This window comes from Passer domesticus, chromosome 6 (genome assembly GCF_036417665.1).
Source record: "Passer domesticus isolate bPasDom1 chromosome 6, bPasDom1.hap1, whole genome shotgun sequence".
Classification (NCBI taxonomy): Eukaryota; Metazoa; Chordata; class Aves; order Passeriformes; family Passeridae; genus Passer; species Passer domesticus.
The window spans coordinates 42,153,712-42,177,609 of record NC_087479.1 but is presented as its reverse complement, the minus strand read 5'-3'; the positions used below and the strand labels follow the sequence as shown (position 1 = coordinate 42,177,609).

Genomic DNA, 23,898 nt, shown 5'->3' with positions numbered 1-23,898 from the left:
CTCCCTGCTTGATTATAAAACGTTCCTGTTAATACACCGTATTGATCTGCAAAGTCAGACTGGATACCAGCATTCAAATTAGAGTCTTGAACTATTTTAAACACTTGGTAAATAAATAAACCTCCTCTGTGCATGTAATTCCATGCAACTTGCATCTGTTTCTAGAGACTGAGCAATCAGGCAGCACCCCCCCTCACTGCAAGGGCTTTCTCACAAGATTTCTTTGCTAGCAAACATTTACAAATGCTACAGAGACACACAGGCAGGTGTCTGCAACATCCTACCAAGGCTCGAGTTTTAGGAATCAGAGCTACTGTTAGAATTCAGTTCTATCCTCATTTCTTCCTTTCTCTCTTCCCAACCGCTCCCCTCCAGCCATTATCAAAATACAGTCAGGTTCTTTACTCAGGTGGGGGGAAAGATCAAGAAAAGAGGAATAAGGATGAAAGAAGAAAGGCAATGGGGTATATTTCCTTTTCCAAAAAATAATAAAATGGAAAGTGTACTCACTGTATCCTCAAAGACTATCCAGCTGGAAATCCGAGTGATTATGAAAAACCAGGGTGGGGGAGGGGTTAGAAAACTGTTTCATTTCAGCAACCAAACCAAAATTAAAAACAAGAAAGGAATTTAAAAAAAAGAGGATATCCAATTGCAATTTCCCAGCAATTTCAGTCCATACAGGTGCCAATCCAACCCAACACTGCTGAACTCTCCCCCTCTGGCAATTTGCTTTCTTCTTCTCTGTCCTTATTTTCTCTGTGGCTTTCAACTTTTCTGCTTAAAATTTCTGTAGTAGTAACGTTGATGGTTGCCTTCACTGAAGAATAGTGGTTTAAAATAACAGGAAAAAATCAAAAATCCTTGAGGAGAATGAATGGTCCTTTTCCTTTCTGAAACTTTTCATTCCACTGTGGATCGTTTGCCTAGTTTTCTTTTTCTGAGGTTTTCTGCCTCTCTGGCTCCACTGCTCCCCATTGCTCTCTATTTGTTTTTTCTCTGGAGAGCAGAAATAACTGTATTTCCTTTTAAGCAATCCTCCATCTGTATTCTTTTAATGTAATTTTGTTGTGACACTTAGGATCCAGGTCTTGCCAGACAATTTTCTTTTTTCTCCTTCTTTGCTGCACTATCAATTATCCAATCCATGTGTCTCCACATTAGAATGGGGATTCCCATTCTTCTTTTCCTCTATACCCCCACACTCCTTTAGAAAAGAATCTCCTCTTGCATTTAAATTTTTATTTCTGTCTGTCAAAACAATAAACTTTTAGTCTTTCTCCCCCCCTCCAAAGATCTGATTAGATTTCCAATCACAACCCAGTGCGCAATTGGATTTTTGATTTCGGCAAGAAGCCAGCAATCCACAGCATCAGCACCCTCTCCTTGTTTCAAACTCCACGTTATATCCTTTTGCCTTTCCTCCAACTCCTCTGCATTTTCATAATTTCACATTAAACAAAATGAAGGAGGGAGGGAGTAGAGAAAAATTCAAGGTTCCCACCAGCTGTCAAGGATAAATCCATCACCTCGTTATTTTTTAAACACTTGGGACGGGTATTTTTAACGCCCACTCTCGCCTTTGCCCCCCTCTCCCCCCCCCCCCCCCTTTTCAAAATCCTTCAGACATTAAAACTCCCCCGATGGGGCACAAAGAAACCCGAGAAGATATGATTTGTCCTTTTAGCTGTAAATTTCAGAAGCATACTTTGCTTTTCATTTTAGCTTCCTCTCCATCTTTTGTCCAGCTGCTATATGAATCCAGAAGCACCGAGACGGATAAACTTCTATTTCTTTGAAGAGAGAGAGGAAAAGAGAGACAGGAAAAAGGATAAAAGCTCTCCCGTCTCTGCCTCCCTTTTCCTCCCTTTCTGTGTTTCAATGCAGGTCTGATCTCATTTCCAAGCTGAGCCTGGTGTATTTCAGATGTACAAGTTGGATTTCCCTTCTGCACAGCAGTGAGTTAGTCTCCCATCTTCTTCCACATGCCAGCTATCTTCCCCCTTTTCTTCCTTCCTTCCTGCCTCCCTCCCTTCCAAGATGACACAGTCCCAGGAGCGCAGCCGCTTCTTTCAGCTTTTAGTTTCATCCCTGACATGCATAGCCTTTCGCACAGCCGAAACGCTTCCCTCCTCCTATGAGCTGCAGCTTGAATTCTCCCCGTGTGAGCATGTAGGCACGCATGTATGTGTATATCCAGTTCCTGACAGCTGCTGTTGTTGCTGGGAGTAGCTCCGCTTTTCAGTCGCTCTGGCTTTCTGTTACTCCCCACCTTTCAGTGGCACCCTAGGAATTGCAAATGTCCCAGGGCTGGTCGCTCTGGGTACACTCCTCCTTCTCCCCCTCCGTGCTCTCCTCTCTTCTTCTGTTGCCGTTTGTTTCTTTTGGTTTTTTTTTTTTTTCTTTTCTTCTTTCTTTTCCCCCCCTCTCTCCCCTTCTTCTCTCCCCCCCTTCCCTTTTTCTTTGCTTGTGATCAGTAAAATACAATTACCCAATTACCTCCCATCATCTTGGCACTGATTGGTCAATTGCATTAACACTTGATGTCAGGGAAAGGGGCCGGGAGCTCCTCCGATGTGGCATTGCTGCCACCTGCTTGACAGACTGGGAACAAACTCAGGGTTACCTTAAGAAATCTCCAAGTCAGAAAATAGTAATTGAAAAACAAGGGATCATCTTAAGGAAAGGAATGTCAAAACTCATTTTCTTAAAAAATTGCCTGATTCTGACAGTTCAACCAATATCCTCAGGTTTCAGCCTAGCCGATGAGGCAGAGTAAATGACAGCAAAAGGAAATGAAGTATCAAGTTGTCTTTGCAAAAGAAGTACAGGGCAGCCAGTATTCACAGGTACCAGCTCTGGCCACCGATGCAGAGGCATGATAATAATAATATGAAACAAGGTATAAAGCTATCTTTGCAAAAACTAACAGTAAAAATAATTTGCATTGAAAGACAGTCTGTTTTTCATTTACAGAAATCAACGTTTTTTTAAAACTTGTATATACATAAAAATCGCCTAAAATTCCATTTTGGCAGCTGTTCAAGGGCAAAAGCCTTTTGAACAGCTTCAAGGTTTCAGTGAGTTTAAGTCCGACCTTCAGTAAGCTGTGACAGCAATGCAACATCTAGGCTCACCTATCAAATCTGGCATTTTGATTAGAATGACACCTGACATGCATTTTGGAGTTTTCTGAACTGGCTCCCTAATTTGGGTTATTGAAGTAGTGAAACGTTTGTTGTGCTCTTACCAGCTTACCCAGGTAGGTTAGATGCTATTTTACCTAAAGTACTCAGAATTGGGCTTGTGTCTTGCTTCTCTCAGGGATCTAAGTTCAATGGAAATTTTATAGAAAATTTTGCACATGTGAGGTCAGATACACTACTCACTTAATGAAAAAAGAATAGATGATATATGTGCTGGCATTTGTCTCTCTCAAGATCAGAAAGGTATTATTTATAGATCCAACTGCTCCACACAACCCAAAAAAATAATGTCAGGTACTTTAACGATAATTATAGGACACTTCAAATATTAAGCAGTAAATGAATTATTCCATGCACATAGTAATATAACTAGCTCTTTGCTCAGTCCTCCCTCAAATAGTAAAGATATGTTTGGTATCCTTACTCAAGCTTCAGCTTTTGTGTGAAATTGACATACTTGAAAATAAAGTGTAAGTTCTGTGTCATATTAGAAGTTTTTCAAGAATTATAAAATCCATAAGCTAGCTGAATTCAGTCAAGTAACACTTACTGAATCATTAAGATTGACTTTCAGATTTCTTCTACTGACTCAGGCTTTCTGGTGAGAAGGTCCTACTAGATATGAGTTAAGCAACTGGAGCCAGGGGCATTTAGCATCTGATCCAACTATCCCTGAAATCAGTGGCAGACACAAATTACCTGCAATGGGTGAAAGGCTGTAGCAATAATAAATAACCGAACCCTAGCAGTTTTTCAAAAATGCTGTAAAAGTCTCCTGGATTTTTTTTTTTTTTTGAGGAATGTTGCAAGTGTGGTAGGAGATGAAGTTGCTGACAAGTAACAATCTTTTTCTCAGTTGGTGAGCTTATTTTGTTCCTGTCTGATTCACTGATGCTGTTGGTGTATTTTGGGCCTACAAGCATCTTATGAGAATCTTTCCTTTAACTATTCAAAATCCAAAAAACTTTTTCCCAGAAGAATAAAAACCATCACAGTCTAATATGTTTCCTCCACTGTTCTTTTTTTTCAAGAAGTTCCTGAAAAATTTCCTGCTACTATTAAACAATCTGTGAGTGAAAGGGAAGGTTTCTATAACTGAATTAAACAAATATACAGGTATCAGGTGAAGAAGATACAAAATTTTGGTCATCCAATCAGAATCTAAGACACAAACTCTGCTGTAGCTACAGTATCTCTGTTGATACAAAGTGATACTTATGGTAGAAATGTGCACATTTTCAAATGACATCAAAATACATATTTCTAATAGCTAACTGCTTACATATATTACATATTTTTCCATATACAAAAATAATATATTTTCTGGCATATGTATGCTTAAACAAAAAATGTATCAAAACATGCTCTAGGCTATGATATGATCTCTCTTAAAGTTTGTTATCTTTAATACATCAATTAGGCTTTATCACCTAATAAACATAGAAGATAGTGTGATTAGTTTTTAGAACATAACTTTAAAACAATCTAGTTTGCAATATTTATAGTATGACATTGCACATTACATGAAAAAGTAGATATTCTTATACTAAACAAAATAAAAAAATATAATTGTATTATCTGTTTTAGAAGCATATATTTCACATGTGTGTGAAACCTATTTAAAACAAATATTTTGGTACCACTACAGTAACTCCTTTCTTAATCAAATATTAAAAGGATATCATTAACTCTGGAGTGAACTGTTACATTTTTCCTGCAACATTATATATTGTTGCCTTGAAACAATATTGTTTGTATATTGCCTTGAATCTTACCCAATCCCATGTATGGAATGATAACAAAACTCAAATGTATGTACTGGCAAATCTTTGCATAATAAACACGAAGAACAGATTGTTATAAAGATTGCTATATAGATTGTTTTCCTTCCTTCCAAACAAGCCAGCTACAGAACTGTCGCTCTGTGTATGACTAACCCTGGAAGAGAAGAGTGGAAAAGACCAAACATTCACAATATTCAGTCCTTTGGTGGAAGAGAAACATGGCTAAAGCCTAAGAGAAAAGGATTCTGACCCTAAACAAAGGAGAAGACAAACATTGTAATTGAATAAACAGAAGCAAATTTTGAGGAAAAAACACTAAAACCAGAGTTCTTTACTTAGACAAAGGGAAAAGCAATTGCAACATTTTACTAAGACAGTCCCACCTTCCTTTTAAATAAAAATGAGGAAATCATAAAGAAAATGGTGGAATATAATATTCTTTCTATTTTATTTAGTTTTGCTGACAAGAATATCTTTGCATATGGAGAGAGTATTTGAATTCTCTTGCAGATTACTACTTTCAAAGGGGAATAAAGTTTGCTGACAAACATACTTTTGACTGCACAGATCTAGGATCAAGCTCATTAATCAGTTAATGAATTCAGTGGAGATCCTAAAACTCTCAGACTATATAAAATATATATAAGCTAACAAAAAGAATGTAAATTTTCTATTGTAATTGGAGCCCATAGTACATAATTTCCTGTTTATGTGATTTCACTGATTATGGTTCAATTTTTTAATACAAAAAGCACTAAAATCAGATGCATACCATCAAAATTAGCAGCTGACTGATACCGCTTCATTTATTAATTTTCATGGGGTTTTTTTTATGACGGTTACAGTTCTAGTAAGATTTTTTTTTCCCCAAGTAATTTCTACTGGGTCATAGCAGCTTGGAAGAAGTAAAAGAAAAGATATCTTCCTTTTCAGAAAATCTGGATAATACCACGTCACATGATTTTGACACAGGCATGTGTACCTCACTCTTTAATAAACTAATCTCTTCATAGTATCATAAGAGCAACTGTTTCTGATAAAGATAGGACTGAATGTTGGAGTTTGTTGTTTACATTTAAGGGAACCAAATTCTTGAAACTTCTGAATGTTTATTGCATGTTCTTTGTGCAGTTGGGTGAATGGGACAAATTTAGAGTTGTTGTACATTTGTACAAATTTTCATTTTCCATGCTAACCATCCATGAGTGAAAACAGCCTGCTGCTTAGAGAGACTTTCTAGAATGCCCAGTGACAGAACCAGAGGCAGTGGGCTCACAGTGAAACACCAGAGGTTCCCTCTGAAGATCATGAAATGTTTTTTACTATGACAGTAAGAGAACTGGCTCAGGGGTCCTGTTTCCCCTCTTGGTAACATTCAGAAGCCATCTGGACATGGCACCAGGCAATTTGCTCCAGGTGAATCTGCTTGAGCAGTGGGGATGGACTACGTGACCTTAGAAGGTCCTTAGAATCAAGTATTCCATGATTCTGCAATTTAGCAGTCCATGTAAGTATTTATATAAAAAGGAAAATAAGAAACTTCATACTTAACTGGTAAAAATATTTTTTCTAAAGTGTTTTTAGTTTCTTTTATTTACTGTGGGCTTAGAAGACTTATGTGCTTAGCATTCAACTGTGCACTAGCAGAGGGCCTCTCTTGTTTTCTAAAATAAATTATGCTTTGAGGAAAAAAATATGAGAAAGAAAAACTACTAACAGAAAAAGGTAAACATTTCCTAATTCAGTTCTTGGAATTATGTTGCAATTCTGAACAGGACATATAAATTTCAAGTGCTTCTATTCTATAACAGTTCTGTGAATAGTACCCAAATCCTGTGATTTTCTCATATCACTAATTTCAGGCTTGGAATTCAGACTGAGAAGATTTCTCTCCTTTCTAGGACTGAGTGCCATTGACATCAGGCTGTCATGAATTCATTCCTTAGGGAGGAATAACTCCTTTGATTTCAATGGACCATCTCCAGATTAATGCAGGTGTAAATGAGAATAGAGCATTCTTCATTTTATATCCATGCCTCATTTAATATGTATTTGGTTTTCTAAATCACACAATTATATAATCATTGAGATTGGAAAATGTTAGCAGAGTAAAAAAGAGGGACTGTTTCTTTTAAATTAAATTTCTGAGAATGTAAAATTTAAGAATATAGACAACTAGATTTGGGAGGAATGATCCATCTGTTTGAAAATAATATCTTTATAGTGTGACAGTCTTTTTTTCCCTCAGTGAATATTAAATAGCAAAAATATGATACTTTGACACAGAGATGAATGCATCAGACATCCTAATTTCTTCTCCTGTGGAGTTATTGTGACTGGAAAATACAATTTCCACATATTGAGAATTAAATCCTAACCACATATACTTCGAAACTTTAATGAGAAACAACATAGCAGCCATATTTTGCTACCTTGCCCTTATGTTTAGCATATATTTAAAGTGAAATTCTGATACAGGGAGAAGATTTACAATTTAACTTCAGAGCCAAAGAAAAGGTAACATCCAAGACCTTTAAATTTTCATCACAAAAAAGCATAACGTTTTGCTTTAACCATGCTAAGAAAGTTACAGCTTTCAATAAATTGGGGAGGAAAATAAATGTTGCATAGAGAGGGCAAATTGTCAAAATGGAAAAAAATAAGAAAATTTTGTGGCATAAATAACATTTCAGAAGTGAACAAATTTAATTTTCAAGATCTCTTTTCAGGTACATATAAAATAAATTACTTCAGCTAAAGATCTTCAGCATCTACTATTCCTACATTCAACACTGGGGAATTATCTGCACATGAGAAAAAATTTTCACTTCAATCTCATTTGTCAATATAAAAAACCCTTGTACTTTCATAGCAATTTTTTTTCAACTCCCTTTTCCTTTTTTTTTTTTTGCCCCTTAAAGTACTAATGGCTCATCCTTGGCCACAAATAAACAACATATGCTTTTTTTGTCCCTCCAAATTTGTCTAAATTTAAATGGATTGAAATACTATAATGCATATTATATAAGGACCTGATTTCTTACCGTTGGTGCTTGTAGAACTGCTGCTAGTGATGTGGGCATCAAAAGTGTTATAGCCAGAACTGCCTGGAATTGTATTTCCAGCGTCTTTGCATGATCTCAAGATGGGCTGTTTGATTCTCTCCACGCCTGCCTCTCTACCTGCAAAATGGAAACCATACTTACTGCATTGTTAAAGAGGAAGGACTCACCTAAAGTCTTCCAGTAGTGTCCGTGTATGACCAGACCCCATAATCACCACATCATGTGCACTACACCAGGCAAGGCAGATTGGAAAATATAAGGTAGCAAATAGGGTAAAAAGCCATCCCACTAAATAATTATCGTTCTTTTCTGTACCCTAGGAGTCAATACTTGATATTAAATAATTTAAGATCCCTGAGCGTTTTGTAATATAAATGTACATTGACAGATGTTGACTTAAACAAGGTGGATGAGGAGTCAACGAACAATTTAGGACCTAGAAACAAACAAAGGCAAGAAGCTCTGTATTTATAATCACAATTTTTCTGAACTATGGTATAAGCTACATAAAAAAAAATTACTTTTCAGCTTTAATTTTCCTGGATTTTCTCATCAGGTGCTCAGCTCTCCCTTTTACCTCCAAAAACACATTAAAACTCTACAACTTTTAAAGAGCATATGAAATACCTAATCATCTTTCAGTGTCATCTTAGAGAGACGGATGAAACACTACAAGACGATGAGCCTCTTGCAACTTTTTTGGAATTTACTGGGTTACTGCCACTCCAGAACAGACCAATAGCCTCCTTAGTCCACTGTATTGTCATTTGTAAAAAGAATACAAGACTATTCTATAACAGATTGTTCCATAACTTTCACTTCATAAAGCACTATAAGCAATAGTGCTTGTAGTAGCCAAGACCAATTCTCATTGGATTTGCACTTAAGCCCTGGAAATGTTACAAGTGGAAAAGGTAACTCAACATTTTGAAGACAATGAAAGGAAACAAGTTTAATATGAATAAACTTCTTTTTCCTCCAGAATCCTTTGAAAAGTTCTTAAAAATCTGTGATTGAGAACTTTTCTCGTTCTTTATTTACCCCATATTAGACATCTTAATAAAAAGAAATGTTGTCAGCCACAAGTGGCGAATGTGATTGCAAGTATAATGATTATTTAAAGAGTATTTTCTTTAAAGATATTTTATTTTATTATTCCAATTAATATTTTATTTTTATTGTATTAATAAACAATATTTTCTTATTTATTTTTATTTTGTGATAATTTGGGCTAAGTTTTCCTACAAACTCTCTGAACTTCATTCCCAGGTGGAATGGTACTAAATATTAAATCAATACTAAGTATTACATCAATACCTTACTGAATCACATCCGATCTTCAAGGTCTCAGCAAGAGTTTCTTGTTAAAAGGATTACTTCTGGTGGTGAACAGGAAAAAAACACCTGGAAGGGATGAAACATTGTTCTAAGAAGCTGCACATCATGATTATTATAAATTGTTTGAGTGTGGGGAAAAAAACCCCAAAATTAACCACAAGAGGTGATGCACAGAAGTCTGGAGTTGAGCCAGAGTTGTACTAAATGCTTTTTTGGTTTTTCAGACCTTCTATTTTAGTCTCCTTGAACTTTTCTCTTAGCTTAGATTGAGACTGCATTTCCTTTAAATTGTATTTGCTTTACACTCCTTTGTGCATGTCAGTGGAAGTATGAAATATAAAAAAATCTATAAGAGATCAGGAGCACTACTGGCTTCAAAAATCACAGTACTCATAGTCTTTGAACAACAAGAACAGCTAATATTAAGAAAATTAGAATAAGAGGCTGAAGACAAATTTGCAAAAGTTCTTCAAAACTTAACGGAAAATACATTTTCTAAAAATCAGGAGGTCAAGGGAAATGGTTTTTCATTTAAAATGTTTCAAGTGGGCCTTATTTTCAAAAGCAGCAGAGCAATATTTGCTAAATCCAGTTCCAGTTAGAATGTGCTCTCCAAAGTTGAGCCAACTACAATGAGTCATCACTTTTGGAAAACACATTTAGCAACTCCATCCATAAAGACATAGAATTGGAAGCAGGAATTAACCATCTATAATACTAAAGCACAGTATATTTTACTAACATTTTTTTTTTCTGGAAGAGAAATTTAGAAGAAAATATTAGTTTCAAAGAAAAATTTTAATACAATCCCTCAAAAAATTCAGGTTGCAAAGGCTGTTTCAATTTCATATTAAAATCTGTCCCAAGGAATATCATAATTAAAGACAAACCAGTTTAGTTTTTTGGTTTTTTTTAGTTAATGGTCCTGCTTTCAGGTATTTAGGAAAATAAATATGAACAAAATAGAAATCTATCCCTTGCTATTTATTGATATTAAAATAAAAAAATAAATATGTGGTTCCAAAGTGATCTTTTTTACAGAATTATTTTCCTATAGCATTTTTTTAAGAATTTGCATAGCTATTGAAAATTACAGAATTGTATGGCAACTACTATTTTTTTTCCTGCATGACTACTGCAGATAGAAGAATCAAAAATTGGCTTGTTTCTGCCTTTCAGATACATAAACTATATACATAGATGTTTATAATGAAGAATGGTAGTATTTAAATCCTTTAATGTTTAAATGTAATTGACATGGAGGTTTTATGGTCAGAAAGATTTAAGAAATAGATATTTATATAAAAGAACATTCAAAAATTTGTGATAAATAATTGACAAAATTTAGGTACATATTTGGAAATAAACTATATTTTAGATATTAGAAAGTATATACTTTTAGAGAGATTGATGCAGATTGGTCCTTGAATTTGATAGTTTAGGATTTTCTGCTTGTTTGTAGCAGAGCAGCATTGGCATTGTTCCTATTAAATTAATGTGTTTAAGATCAGAAATTCTCATTGTTTACACAAGAATTTGCACTTGCTGAAATTCTTCAATTTAAAATTTTCTGAGCAAAGTCAGAACATCACAAAATCTGACTTGATTCTACAAACAAAATCTCTAAAAGATATTTTAAAATAACGTGCTTAAACATGTGGATTTGGAAAATTCTGTGATTTACAGATTTTGTCTAAGAGCATTAATAAGCTAAGTCCCATATGTTTTCATCTTTAGAAGCCTTTCAGAAGAGAATACTAATTTTTTGTTTGCTAATATAACATAAATTAATAGGCGCTAAATGTTTAAGGCCCACGTGTAACCTTGCAGGGGTAATGAGTATACCTTACAAGTAGTCAGCACCATTCAGGTCAGTTTAATCATACTGGTATTGATTACTATCTCATTTTTGGAAAGACTTAATTGCTATTCCTTATTTCTTTTGAACAGAAGAAAACGAGCAGCTTGTCACTATGGTATTAGGTGGGAGGCAGTGCATGGCAAGATATGAGTCAGTCATTAAGCCTGCTGGTCAGTTAAAAAACCCTAAAAACTCAAAATAAACTGCAGCTTGTCATAATTACTGGGGCAATTCTATGCAGAAAGAATATGCATTAGACAATTTATTCACAGATGGGAATTTATTTCCAGAATATGCTAATACTAAGACAGGGAAAACACTTGAGATACCTCTTCTATACCTTGCTGCAAAAAACTTCAAACTTGCATTTCATACATTCCCACTTTAGCAAACTGATTGATGTTTTCTCTGGGCTACTTCTGTGTTATAGCCATGCCCATCCTTTGGATTTGATTCTCTAAGGTATTTCAGTGGGATATTTATAGGACAACCATGCTGATGAAGACCTTATATGCTAAGCTCTAGAATGACAAGAATTTCTACTTTGGTTAAATGAGAGCAAGTATATATTTATATCTCAGCCCTTTGTCACAAAAGTGTGTGGGAGAGGCACATTAGGCGAGGTGCTAGAAGTGAGGGAAGCTCTAACTACTTGCAGCTATGACACATTATTATTCATTGCATGGCATGTCACTCAGACTGTCATAATGCACAGCAGAGAGCATGCACGTTATCAGCGCTGAGCAGCCCTGAGAGGTGCTGCAGAAGCACAGGTCATTTGGGGAAAATACCTCTGTAACAATCCAGGCACAAGTTTGCTGCTCTTTGTGAAACAGATCTGGCAACAGAGGCAAGGGGATCATCAAGTGTTCACTAACAATCAACAAAATTTATCCATTACAAATGGAGACATATCTAAAAGGGCTTCCTGAGGTGGAGTCAGAATTCTGTATGCAAAGTAGTCACTAAATATCCAACGAGATATATCAGTCCAGGTGAAAGTGATCTGAACAAGAACAGGTCAAATCCTCAAACAGTTGCATGGGTACCAATGTCAGCACAGTGCTTTGCACTAAGGAAAAAAGGTTCATCAAGAGAAGGTAGAAATCTGCAGGGTCAGAGAAAGCACAAACAGCAAAATCTAAAATCACACAGGAAGAAGGAAAATAAATAAGTCAGCAAAGTAAGGAAATCAGATGTAAGCATCAGGTCCAAATACACAAATACAAATACCAAATTATTCAATTAGTCAAAGAAAGCAGTCTGAATTTCTTGAATAGGAAATTATCAAGTTATAGATATAAAAAAATCAAACTCAGTTTTTTTATGTATTTGAAAATTAGCTTTTATGAACAAAAATCTATGGCTATTTTCTGACAAAAATTTGCTTCCTTGAGTATTTTCAGACAATGAAATCACAATGTGCAAGTTTATTTTCCAAGCCCATCTTTAAAATGATTGCAATATTGAGATAATTTCGTCAATTTTTTTGCTTCTTTCTGTTTTCTTTCTCCATATATAGCAGGAACCTCTGTTTAGGGATTTTGGTTGACTTTAAGTCAGGCTTTAGCAGAAAGTCAGAGAGTCCTCAGACTGACCAGGTCAGACAACATTACTGTAGTGATATCACAGCCAACCTTGCATGAGACTTTCAGGCACCTCGTATCAGTATTTCCAAAGATTATCTATACTCCACTCATGATATTAATTTTAGAATACATTTGACAATATGATAAAAATCATATGGTAATTTTCCTTGTTAGACCATGAGTTTGAGCAAGAATGACTGAGGTGCAGAGCATTTCCTAGGCAACTACTAAGAAGAACTAATTACCATGCTCCTCTATCAGGAATATCAATTTGTTAGTAACATTATAGTATTTATCTATCTATAAAACCCTGTAAACTTATTACCTTTCAATTAACAAGACACTGACACATTTACTTGTATTGATGCAGGTTTTTCCATCACGGTGTGTCTACAATCCACGTACAGGAATCATCTCACAGACGCAAAAACGTACCAGCCTTGAAACTTCTGAGAGGTGATTCACAGCAGTATCACATAGAACTTTCATATCAAGAACAAGAACTGGGATTTGTGTTCAATTTCTTTCAAAATTTTAGTAGGTAAAAGACAATGTCACCATCATGTCAACATCATTGCTTATCATTATTCAAAAGACACTGATGACAAAGGACCTGAGAAAAACTTTCTAACTTGATCAGGAGTTTAATGGTCTAAGCAGTACAAAGCATGTTCCTCATTGTCTGTCCATTTCCTAATTCACTGAACAGTTTTAGAACAGTAAGCAAGCAATTTAGAACAACACGGCTCAGGGCAAAGGTGATATGGGAAGGTCAGGATGAATATAAAAATGAGAACTAGAAAGGATTTAGGTATTCATATCTTCATTAAAAAGTCAGTTTCTTTCAATAAGCACTGCACCATGTATAATTAATTTTTCATAAGATTCAGAATTGTTATCTGACAACTTCTAACAAAATTTGTTATAAAAACCACCTCATCTTTACAATTTTTGTGGAATAACCCAGGAAGTTAAAGACAAATAAAAGATAGAGGAAATATTCTGTTGCAGTATGTGATGCCCTTTCTAGAACATTCTTGGTTTGGGCTTTGTTGGTGCTCTGCTTTGTTTTGTTTTTCCATTAATATTTACAAGGGACAAATTAAATTACAGAGTCATAACTTTGGAAGGGAAGGAGTCATCCAGTTCAGTGTCCTGCTTAAAAATATATCTGATTAGAGCAAGTATCTCAAGGCACATCCAGCAGAGACATACAACACTTGTAAGAGCCCACAATCTCTCTTACCTGCATATCTTACCTGTAACCACCCCACAGCTTTTCCCCCTATTATTAATATGAAAACTGGGAGTTACAGTAAGAGAGGAATTGCTTAGGAATGTTGCCTGTTCTGTCCTGGGAGCTGAGTTCACCATTGCAATACTGGTAATATGTGCCTATTGAATGGGAATTTATTGCATGGTCTCAGAGGAATACATAGCACCCACTCTGCTATCTATGCACTAGAAATGTTTCTCAGGGAACAAAATATTATACTTTTAAATGTAGAATGAAAATATGGAAAAGACAACCTTAAAATCAGAATAGTGGGATCATGGTACTAAGAATGAAGAGAGAACACCTGTATCTCCAGTTCCTCAACAGATTTATTAGCTAAAGAAGTCATAATATTTATGCAAAATTGTCAGCAGGGCATTGTGGGACATCTGGTTTGATTCTCTGAGTTTTATTGCTATCCTGCTTCTCCTTGTGATACTCTGGTGTCCTGGATTTATTCACTGTTCAAAATAAAGTTAGAATTAACTATCCAACACAAAAATGTTCATCTTAAATCCCAGTCTTTCAAATGCACAAAGTGTAATATACAGTATAATTTTCACCCAAATATGTCACAAGCATCTGTATTTTCCATTTCAAATTACACTGGATCATTCCAGATGAAACTGGCCTACTTTAGCCTACATAAATTTATACCATTATTAGATATGGCATATCTTTCTGAATTTTTGAAGCCAGACTAAAAAGACATTTCATGAAAGATAAAATGTGGCAAGTTTGAAAATATTGATTTAAAGTATATAAAGGTTTTTTCTAATACACTGATATGTAAGTTTAAGTAAAATATTTAATCAAAATAAAGTTATTTAAAATATAAGATTTAGTAATAGGTAATTTTAGGATATGAATATATTAAGAAAGAGAATTACTGAGATTATAAAAGTTTCCTGCTTTTGAATGATACTTGAAAAAACTGTGAATGCATAGGACAGTTTGTGGTCAAACAGTGCATGTCCATTGAAATGGGAGGCCAAATGTGCACCAAGGATTTATTCTCAGATATTTCAAATGATTACCAGCCAGCTTCTATTGGACCTGCTCAAGAAAGTATACACAATGACTTTGTCAGAATGACCTTCATAAGAAAAGCTGAATTGCAAGGCCAGAGGTTGGACTTCAGTGACCGCTGTGGGTCTCTTCCAACTCAAAATATTCTATGATTCTATATTATTTGTTCACCTATATAAAATGACTGTCAGCTATTCTTGTTTTATAATACATAAATATTTGTGTATGCATACACTTATTTTGTCTGCCCCATACAACCAGAGTAAAAATAATTTTGTGTGCAAATATAACTGTAAATATTAACCTAGAGAAAACAACCTGGAGATACTGATAAAATTTAGCAGGTATCATATGAGGATAGAGAAAACTAAATTATCAGAAGACATGAAAAGTCAACTGGGGATCAGCATATATGTTGAGTTTTTTCCTGACAAGTGTCATTCTTATGCCAGAGTTCAGACAAGCAATGGAGATGTCTCACTCTGACAGTCTTCCTCTGCTGCCTGCCAGCACTATCAAAGCATCAAGGCCTCTGAAACAAAACCAACTGATAAAAAAACTAGAGCAAAACGAGACCAAATTTTTTCCTTATTATCTCATTACCTGTTTACAACAACTGTGTATTGTTGAGGGGGTTTATGTAATGCAGTTTCATCAAGGAACTTACTCTGTACAGATTTGATAAAGGTGAGACTGATGCAGCAGAATGCACTTCTGGCAATGGATACCTTTCTTCCATGTCTATAGGACAAGACAGCAGACTTCTGAAAGACTGGGAGATTGCAGAGAGGTGTTTTGACCTATGCCTACTGGGCTGCATATGAATTACACTAAATAGGTCATTTAAAGAGTTATGATGCGTTGTCAACAACTCTTAAAATATCCATTAGTAATAATAATAATAAACCTAATATGAAACCTTAAAAAAAAAACAAGAGTGTTTTCTATTTTTTATTCCTGAAAAATAAAAACTATAACTGTAAAAGACAGTCTTGTATCTCCTCCAGAACACAGCTGATAGGAGAAAATAAGGAAGACTAACTTGTACACTTATTATTAAAAATCGTTCTTGGCACCTGTATGAGTTAAAGCAAAACTGTAGCTTAATTTACAGCAAGAGAAGAAAATTGGAGGAGTGGGGAGAAAAAAAAATTACTAGCTTTGAGAATATGTAACCACAACTTTCTTCAAACTGCATAGTAACCTTGATTGTGATTCTATGTCCAAAATGTTCAAATCACCAAACAGAAATAAATGAACTAGTATGTTCCCCATTCCAGAAAAAGTCAGCAATACATGAGTCAGTTCTTGATTTTCTCCTTGCCTTCAATAACCACGCTAATAATGCTCAAATCTGTTGTAGGAAAAAGTGGTTGCACACAGACTTTTCCAAACATTTATATTTGTATGACCTTAAATTAAAAAACGCATATTTTATGCCTGCATTTTCCAGACTTATTTTAAATCCTGATACATGTAAATCAATTCAACCTTGAATAATACTCAAGCTACTAGAAAAGTACAAGACAAAATTAAGAAATTCTAATGTCATTTGAATTTGCTACAAATAGCCACCTTGCCACTAGAATTGGAGTAAAACCTCTGAGTTTCACACATCACAAGTGTTGGACTTGCTATGCTTTAATGATCTGTATGAAGTAAATAACGGGAAAATTAATTTCCCTTAGCAAAAATTACAGAATATTTAGCTCAGAGTGATTTTATTATATCCTTGCAGTTACTTCTCATGGACTGGCTCCCACATAACCATAAACTGTTTGCCTCTTGAAAGTAACTGTCACAATTTTAAGTCACCGGTTAAATTAATTTATTTTATTATACTTTCTGTTTGAGGAAAACAACTAATTTCTGCAATCTATGGGAAAATCACTGCTGTTTTGTATTCTGAAGGTCTGAACAGAGGCTGTAAATAGCAGAAATATATTATGACTATTTTCAAGTGAGAGCAGAAGTACAAACGAGTCTGTTTGCCACTTCAAAACTAAGAATAGGTTTGCACTTTGAATGCCAATACAAAAGAAACACTAAAATTTGGAAATAAATTAATTTTATGAGGTTTGAATGTAAAAATAATCTTCACCTTGAATCTAGAAGTCACCTGTCCCATTTTATATTTAGAAAATTAGTTCCTCTAAGCAGGTAATATTTTTACTGTTCTACCTTCTCTCACAAGGTGGCCTGTCATCCTTTTTCATAAGCACTCTACATTTTTCAGGAAGACTTTAGTAATACATATTCTACTGCCATATGGTCCAATATTTCTGTGTACATATTAGAATGAGATTTCCAATAACAACATGGAAAAATGTGTTATATCCTACAGAAACCATATCCGATATTAACCAACTTATCATGCCCACATGCAGCATGGATTGCCCTTGTTGGCAAAAAACTTTTCATGCGCTGAAAATTTTTACTGTTCCCCCACTTCCATGCCTCATTCTTCCTTCTTCTCAATGTCACTTGTTTCAGTTCTTTCTGAAATGCCAGTTTTTCTAGACCTTCTTTCTCCTCATTGCCAAGATATGTAATAGCTCCTTTTTGAAGCTGAATTTCAAACTCTATTAAAACCCTCAGAAATCCAAAGCAAAAACACTGCATACAAGATCAAACAATGTGCCTTTTGTTCTGAAATTATTTTTTTCAAAATTGGTTTTAATAGAAAGAAAATGAGAGAAAATTTTAATTTATTTTGACACTAGCATACTTTTTCTTTTTGATTTTGAATTTTAAAGGATTAGCTGGAAGATCATACACATGCATGTATTCATAATTTTTGTCTTTTAAAATGAAGAAGTTTTACACAAATCAAAGGTCAAAATGCAAACTCTATAAATAACCTCAAAATCCTAATTATTAACAGATACGCAATCTACCCTTAGGAAATAACTTGCTCATATAAAATTATTTTGCCAAGACTGTCATATACACATTTAAAAACTACTTGTGAAAATGTCAATCAGTTATAAATGTTTTGTACTTTTATAAAAGTACTTCTGGGTTGTTTTCTACATCATATTCTGTATTGCTTTGTGAGATTTAGTGTTAAGTGACTCCCAAATCATTCTAGTAACACAGCTATTATTTCGCTATTCAGATGGTTCTTTCTGTACTTAACATTATGATTTTTCCTCCAGTATTTCTTTGCTTGATTTCCATTCATTTTTTCCCATCTGAAGCTTCTGTATTATATACACTACTGCGTCTTAGAAGGATGAAAGACCACATACCACTTTAATAAACACTTGCTTAAATTCACATCATCTGAACAATCCATTCCAAATACCCATATTTCTAGATATTTGTTATTTACATCAGCAATTTAGGACACAGAAAAAAAAACCCAATAAATAGTACAGCAAAAAATGAAGATGGAAAAATGTCACAGTATGTGACTCAGAGTGATGATTTTCAAGTGTTCATTCTGCATTTGAAGTGAGACAAAGTTGATGCATGACAAGGTACAAACAACCATTGCATGCAATGATGTCTCTGTCATTCCCACAAAAATGTCTGTGTGGGTTTTATTAGGAGAGAAAAACTACCCTCTGAAAATATCTTTAAGTACATTGCTGGGTTTAATAAGAGCATTAGTGTTGAGTACCTTCCTACAGTGCTTTTTCAGCACTTACAGTACATGACTTTTTTAATCTTACATAGCATGAAGACCACATGCTCTTTGTAAGTGAATTTTAATGAGTAAAATGTCTCTGGAGAGAAAGTGAAAAATAAAAATGCTGTTACTCAACTCATCACATCACCACTGATCATGAAACAACTTGAAAACCTGTGCGTGACATTTAGGCCATACTATCTGAATAGGCATATACAGAAAAAATATATGTCACACTGACACTGATATTTTTGGTGAGGGAGGCCACATCTCTACTTATACAGGACTGAGATCTAATCTGTTTTTCATTCTGTAGATTTCTTTTAGGAATGAATTAATTAAAACAAGTGCATTCCTGTAAACTTAATCATTCTGGGCTGTTCTGGGAAGTTACAAAAAGATTCTGTTTTGTGCACTTGCTGAGTGCTTGACATAAGAAGGAGGCAAGGAATACAAAAAAGAAGAAGAGAGTTTAAATATCCTTATGTTCTATGCAATTCTCAATTCCACTAGGTCTTAAACAGAACGTTTTGGTACCTACAATTCTAATCAATAAATGAATTGCAAAACAATTGAGTTAATCTGAATAATTTTTTGAAAAATATTTCCAACTAGTAGTTAAAACGTAGTAAATAGCAACTCATAAATCAAAGGTCAAACAGGGTCCTGAGAGCTCTGGTATTCAAAAATACCCCACAGCTTTGCGTCCAAGGCTTGCACTTGGAAACACCTCAGTGTCATACTAACTCCCAGATTTCTTAAACTCCTTGAATGAATCATTTAGACTTGTTCAGTCTCTTCTCCTGTTGATGGACTTTTACTGTAAATAAATTCTTTAAGGATTCCTGTTTCTTCAGTTAATACAGTAATGTTAACATGACAGAGGCTTTTTAACTAAGAAGGAAAGCTTTTCTTCTGTTATTAGAAACCTTATTCTAAGCTTTACATTTTCATGCATTTTATATACAATTAAACTAATTCACTGCAGAGTTTTAATACTGGGTGAGTCACACCTATTTGCAAAGGTACACTCACTTTTGGAAGATCTAGTCCAAACACAATGAGACACTTATGTTCATAGCAGCTCTGTTTCATATTGAGAAGGATTTTTTTTTTAAATATTCACATTAGCTGCATTTCCACATCAAAAAATCTCCACTAAACACCAATAAACCCACCCACCCTTCTCCAGAAAAATTCCAAACCAAAAAAATCCAAACGTAAAAGCCCAGACAACCAAAAAACCAAACCAAACAACACCCCACAATCCTTGAAAGGATAATTACTTATCTCAGTGAAAGGCACTTCGATTCTGAAGTTCTAAAAAAATTTGCATAAGAATTTGCTAATTCTCTAGTTTTAAGATGATCTGTTTTTTCTTTAATTTAAATAGCAGAGTAAAGACAACTGTCTGCCATGTACTGAAGACAGCTGTATGCTGAAGACAGTTTATATTTCAGTAACCACACAATACTCCTGCTGTCAAAGATCCTGATTCAGATGGATATATACAGTACAAAATACAGTGGTGTAGAAACCTACCAGAAGGCCTAGCAACCATTTATAAGCCACTCAACTTTTACTTGAGAATTTAAAATAGTCTATGGCTCCTGTGTGAAGTTTTGCACAGTGATTACTTCATCTGCTAAGATAAAGCTTACCTCCTACAGGTAAGTTACTAGCAAGCTATATGTAGAATAATTCCTATATCTGAGTGATCAGTACATCGACTAATTATAGTCTAATACTTACTGACCACACCTGGAACATCACATCAGGCAAGGGATGTTTATGTCTTTCAGAATCATGTCTCTGAAGCTCCACAACACCCGGGTCCTAATCACCCAACTTTCAGAACAATTTTCTGATCCTGCACGTACATTGCTGTTTGTCAGAAGTACTGTGTTTCAACTTCACTGTTGTGTGACCAGAATAATAAATGAATAAACACCAAATAAATCTCATATGGAACTGTTAACTCCCCACAGCCTGCAACTTTTCAACAACTAAGTCAGAAAGCCAAATTTACCACCTTAATATGCAATAATTTCATCCTTCAGCTCCTTGAAAACCATTCCTAATTAGACAAAATAAGCAGTTATAACTTGGGGGACAGAAAAATCAAGTAAATTGTTAATAAAATTTTAGTATTTTAACTTAATCTATTAACTTGGTAACTTGAGATATTTTTATTTTATTTTTTAGTTAAGAAATATTATGTTCTATACCATAAAGAGATTAAATATTTAAAATAGTACTGCTTATGAAAATACTAGATCTGAAACTCCATTGTTTTAAGAAAAATCTGAGGCAATTTCACCATGAAATTGCTGAAATATTCCAGAGGATCTAAATACTTAATTGACAAATCCAGTTTCCTTCATGATCAGGTACCTGAAAACATGTTATGCCCGGTAAAGTTTCTTCAGTAAATTATGTTGACATGCTTTCTATTTTAAGAATTAACTGATGGATAGCAGGAAAAACTGCAAGTAGCAGTGGAAGAGATTCAATAAATTTCTACATTTACAGAGGCAAAAGAAAAAAAAAAGGCATCAAATTCTGGCAAAAGCTGTAATGAAATGTAGCATCAAGTTACAGATTAAAAGCCAAAGGTATTTTTTTCTATTCAGTACTCCAAGGAAAAATTAGTCAGCACTAAAACTCAATTTTTCTCATTGCATCTGCATGCATAAGAGTGAACATGACTCATTCATCATTCAAGTACAGATAGACTATCATGAAGAGATTTTGTTAAACTTTGTGAAATCTATCTCAGCAACCATTAATAATAACTACTAGGCATATTTATTTGGGATCACCAGGTCACAAAGGGCATAATAAACATAATGATACATTCTTGGCATGACTGAAAAATGAGTTTTGGCCTGGCTGAGGTCTCCCATATGTATACTGTAAGCCCAGCTAATGAGGCAGGACAATCATTAAACTTGGACAAATTAATATGACATGAATAAGAGAATCTGCAGATGCAGTGACAGAGATGAAAGTAGGTCACATTCTCACAATTTAAATAGAAACAGTCTAGACAGCATTAGCATGAGCCTTGTAAGACTTGTACTGAAACCCTCAGCACAAATCTGCAACATCTACTATGGCTGATTATAAGAATAAAACAACTAATCAAAAATCACAGATATGCATAAAATGAGAAAAAAGAAAAACTGCTTCAGCTTTAGCTGGCATTCAGTGGATTAAAAAAAATGTTTACAGCATACCCAATAAATAGGGTAAAAAACAGCCAGCAATTATTTTGAGGTAATTTCCCTTCAAATGCTGGTGACTGCAACAAAAAATATACACCTGCCTTTCATTTTAAATGAGTATTGAAAAGGCTTCTTTTCTCTAAAGCTCTTGGCAGAACACACAATTTTAAAAAAGGAAAAAGCCTCAAACAGCCCACCAAAATGCTGTTGTATAAAAGTGATCCTTGTTCATTCTTTCCCTTCATCTTTACTCTTTGCTCTTTTTAAGAGGATAGAATGGTAATGTGGAATGGATACACGAAGCAGCAATGACATGATGAAGAGAAACAACACCTAACATGATAAACTGAGATTGGAAAAAATGTTCTCTGTTTAAATAAATGAAAGAATAATGTTCATAACAACTCTTGGTTATGGTTCAACACTTATATAATATGTGGTGAGACCAGTTCCCAGGTGAAGCACTTCTTCAAAATTTTTTGTACCATAGAAACTTTTTCTGTGCACATTCCTTACCATGAAATGGAATGATACAATAACCAAATATTTCCAAAGTTAAGGATATTTTGTAATGTGTTGTAATGAGAGGATATTTTTGCAGTAATAAGCAGGTTATCTTTTTTGTGTCTGCTTGATCTGTGTCCCAGTAGTAGAATTACTTACTAACAAGAAGATGCTTCTCAAACTGTAGTATTTTCTACAAGAAAAGGTATTAAGCTTCATTGTATGGTCAGAGTGTCATTTTGGATAGTTATAGTCCACTAAAAACCTGTACTAAGCTACCCCAACATTTTTTTTCCTCACTCTAACGTTCTTTATAAGAATTATAAGGTAGTGTTCCATTCCAATATAATATTGGTAATATTCACAATTTTTAGCGCTTGTCCTTGGTCTTCATGAAACATAAGTCTGTGTGCCTTATCTATATTAGGTGGGTATAGAAGTAGCACAGGACTCACATCTTTAATATATAAGCAAAATAATATTTTGGAATCATACAGCTTTGTGTAATTTAATCTAAAGCCACACATATTTCAAATACATTTTAAGCAATCCCACATTTTAAATATGTGAAAAAGTATTCATTAACACATTAATTTATATAGTTGTTTTAAACATAGAATAGATAAATTTTCCTGTCATTCCCAAACAGTTATGCCATTTTCCAAGAGGTAGAAGCCCCTTTGTAACACAGTTAAGAAAACAAAAATTATTCTAAAATGGCATAGGGAAATAGTTTAGAAACAAGGCAAACGTTTCTGCTTTAATATTTTTTTTTCTGAGAACTACCATTAGAAAGGTAACAGTAAGAATGGAAAAATAAAGGCTATATCTAATGTTCATATTTCTTATTGGAAATCTATTCAGTGTATTCAGCCAAGTACCTGTATATATACCAGCTCTTCATTACTTCTTTCAACTCTCCTTTCAAGACACATATATAGTTTTGGTCTTCACAACTACAAGCCTTGAAGCAACAAAACTCAAATGTGGAAAAAAATTACGCCATAAATCTTGTGTTTTGAAGATCTCAAGATGCAGCACAGAAATAAGTGATGTCTTCAAACTCTTCTTGGGACAGGAGAGCCTAAATGACTTGGAGAGTTCTGAGAACTAGACTGACTTTATTATACACATCAACATCAAATGTTAGGCAAGTTGAAAGGCATCTGTCTCGAACATGTCTTTATATGATTCTTAGTCATGGGTTTAAATCAAAATTTTCCCAGGGAAATTAAACAGATTAACAGCCAGATGCTGCAGAGCAGTATTTGGCACATGTAGAGCTGATAAAGTTACCGACTACAAAGTGAACAGAAGAGACTGCAAATGTTCCCAATCCTTACAATCAAAACAGCAGAATATATAGGTAAAAGCTTTTAGTTGAG

The 23,898-nt window shown here is 34.5% G+C and overlaps 1 protein-coding gene across 16 annotated transcripts in view; it reads right to left on the bottom strand.

Moving 5' to 3' along the window:
* LRRC4C (leucine rich repeat containing 4C) overlaps nucleotides 1-23,898 on the bottom strand; it is a 490,575-nt gene that overhangs the window by 87,466 nt on the left and 379,211 nt on the right. For 13 of the 16 annotated variants that reach the window (XM_064424956.1, XM_064424957.1, XM_064424962.1 and 10 more), the window contains 2 exons: nucleotides 9,373-9,459; nucleotides 8,035-8,172 (listed from right to left, as the gene is read on the bottom strand). The gene's annotated coding sequence lies outside the window, so the exon portion shown is untranslated. Of the gene's footprint in view, nucleotides 1-510; nucleotides 2,434-8,034; nucleotides 8,173-9,372; nucleotides 9,460-23,898 lie in introns of those variants that run through there. The other 3 variants (XM_064424969.1, XM_064424972.1, XM_064424971.1) reach the window with 1 other exon arrangement.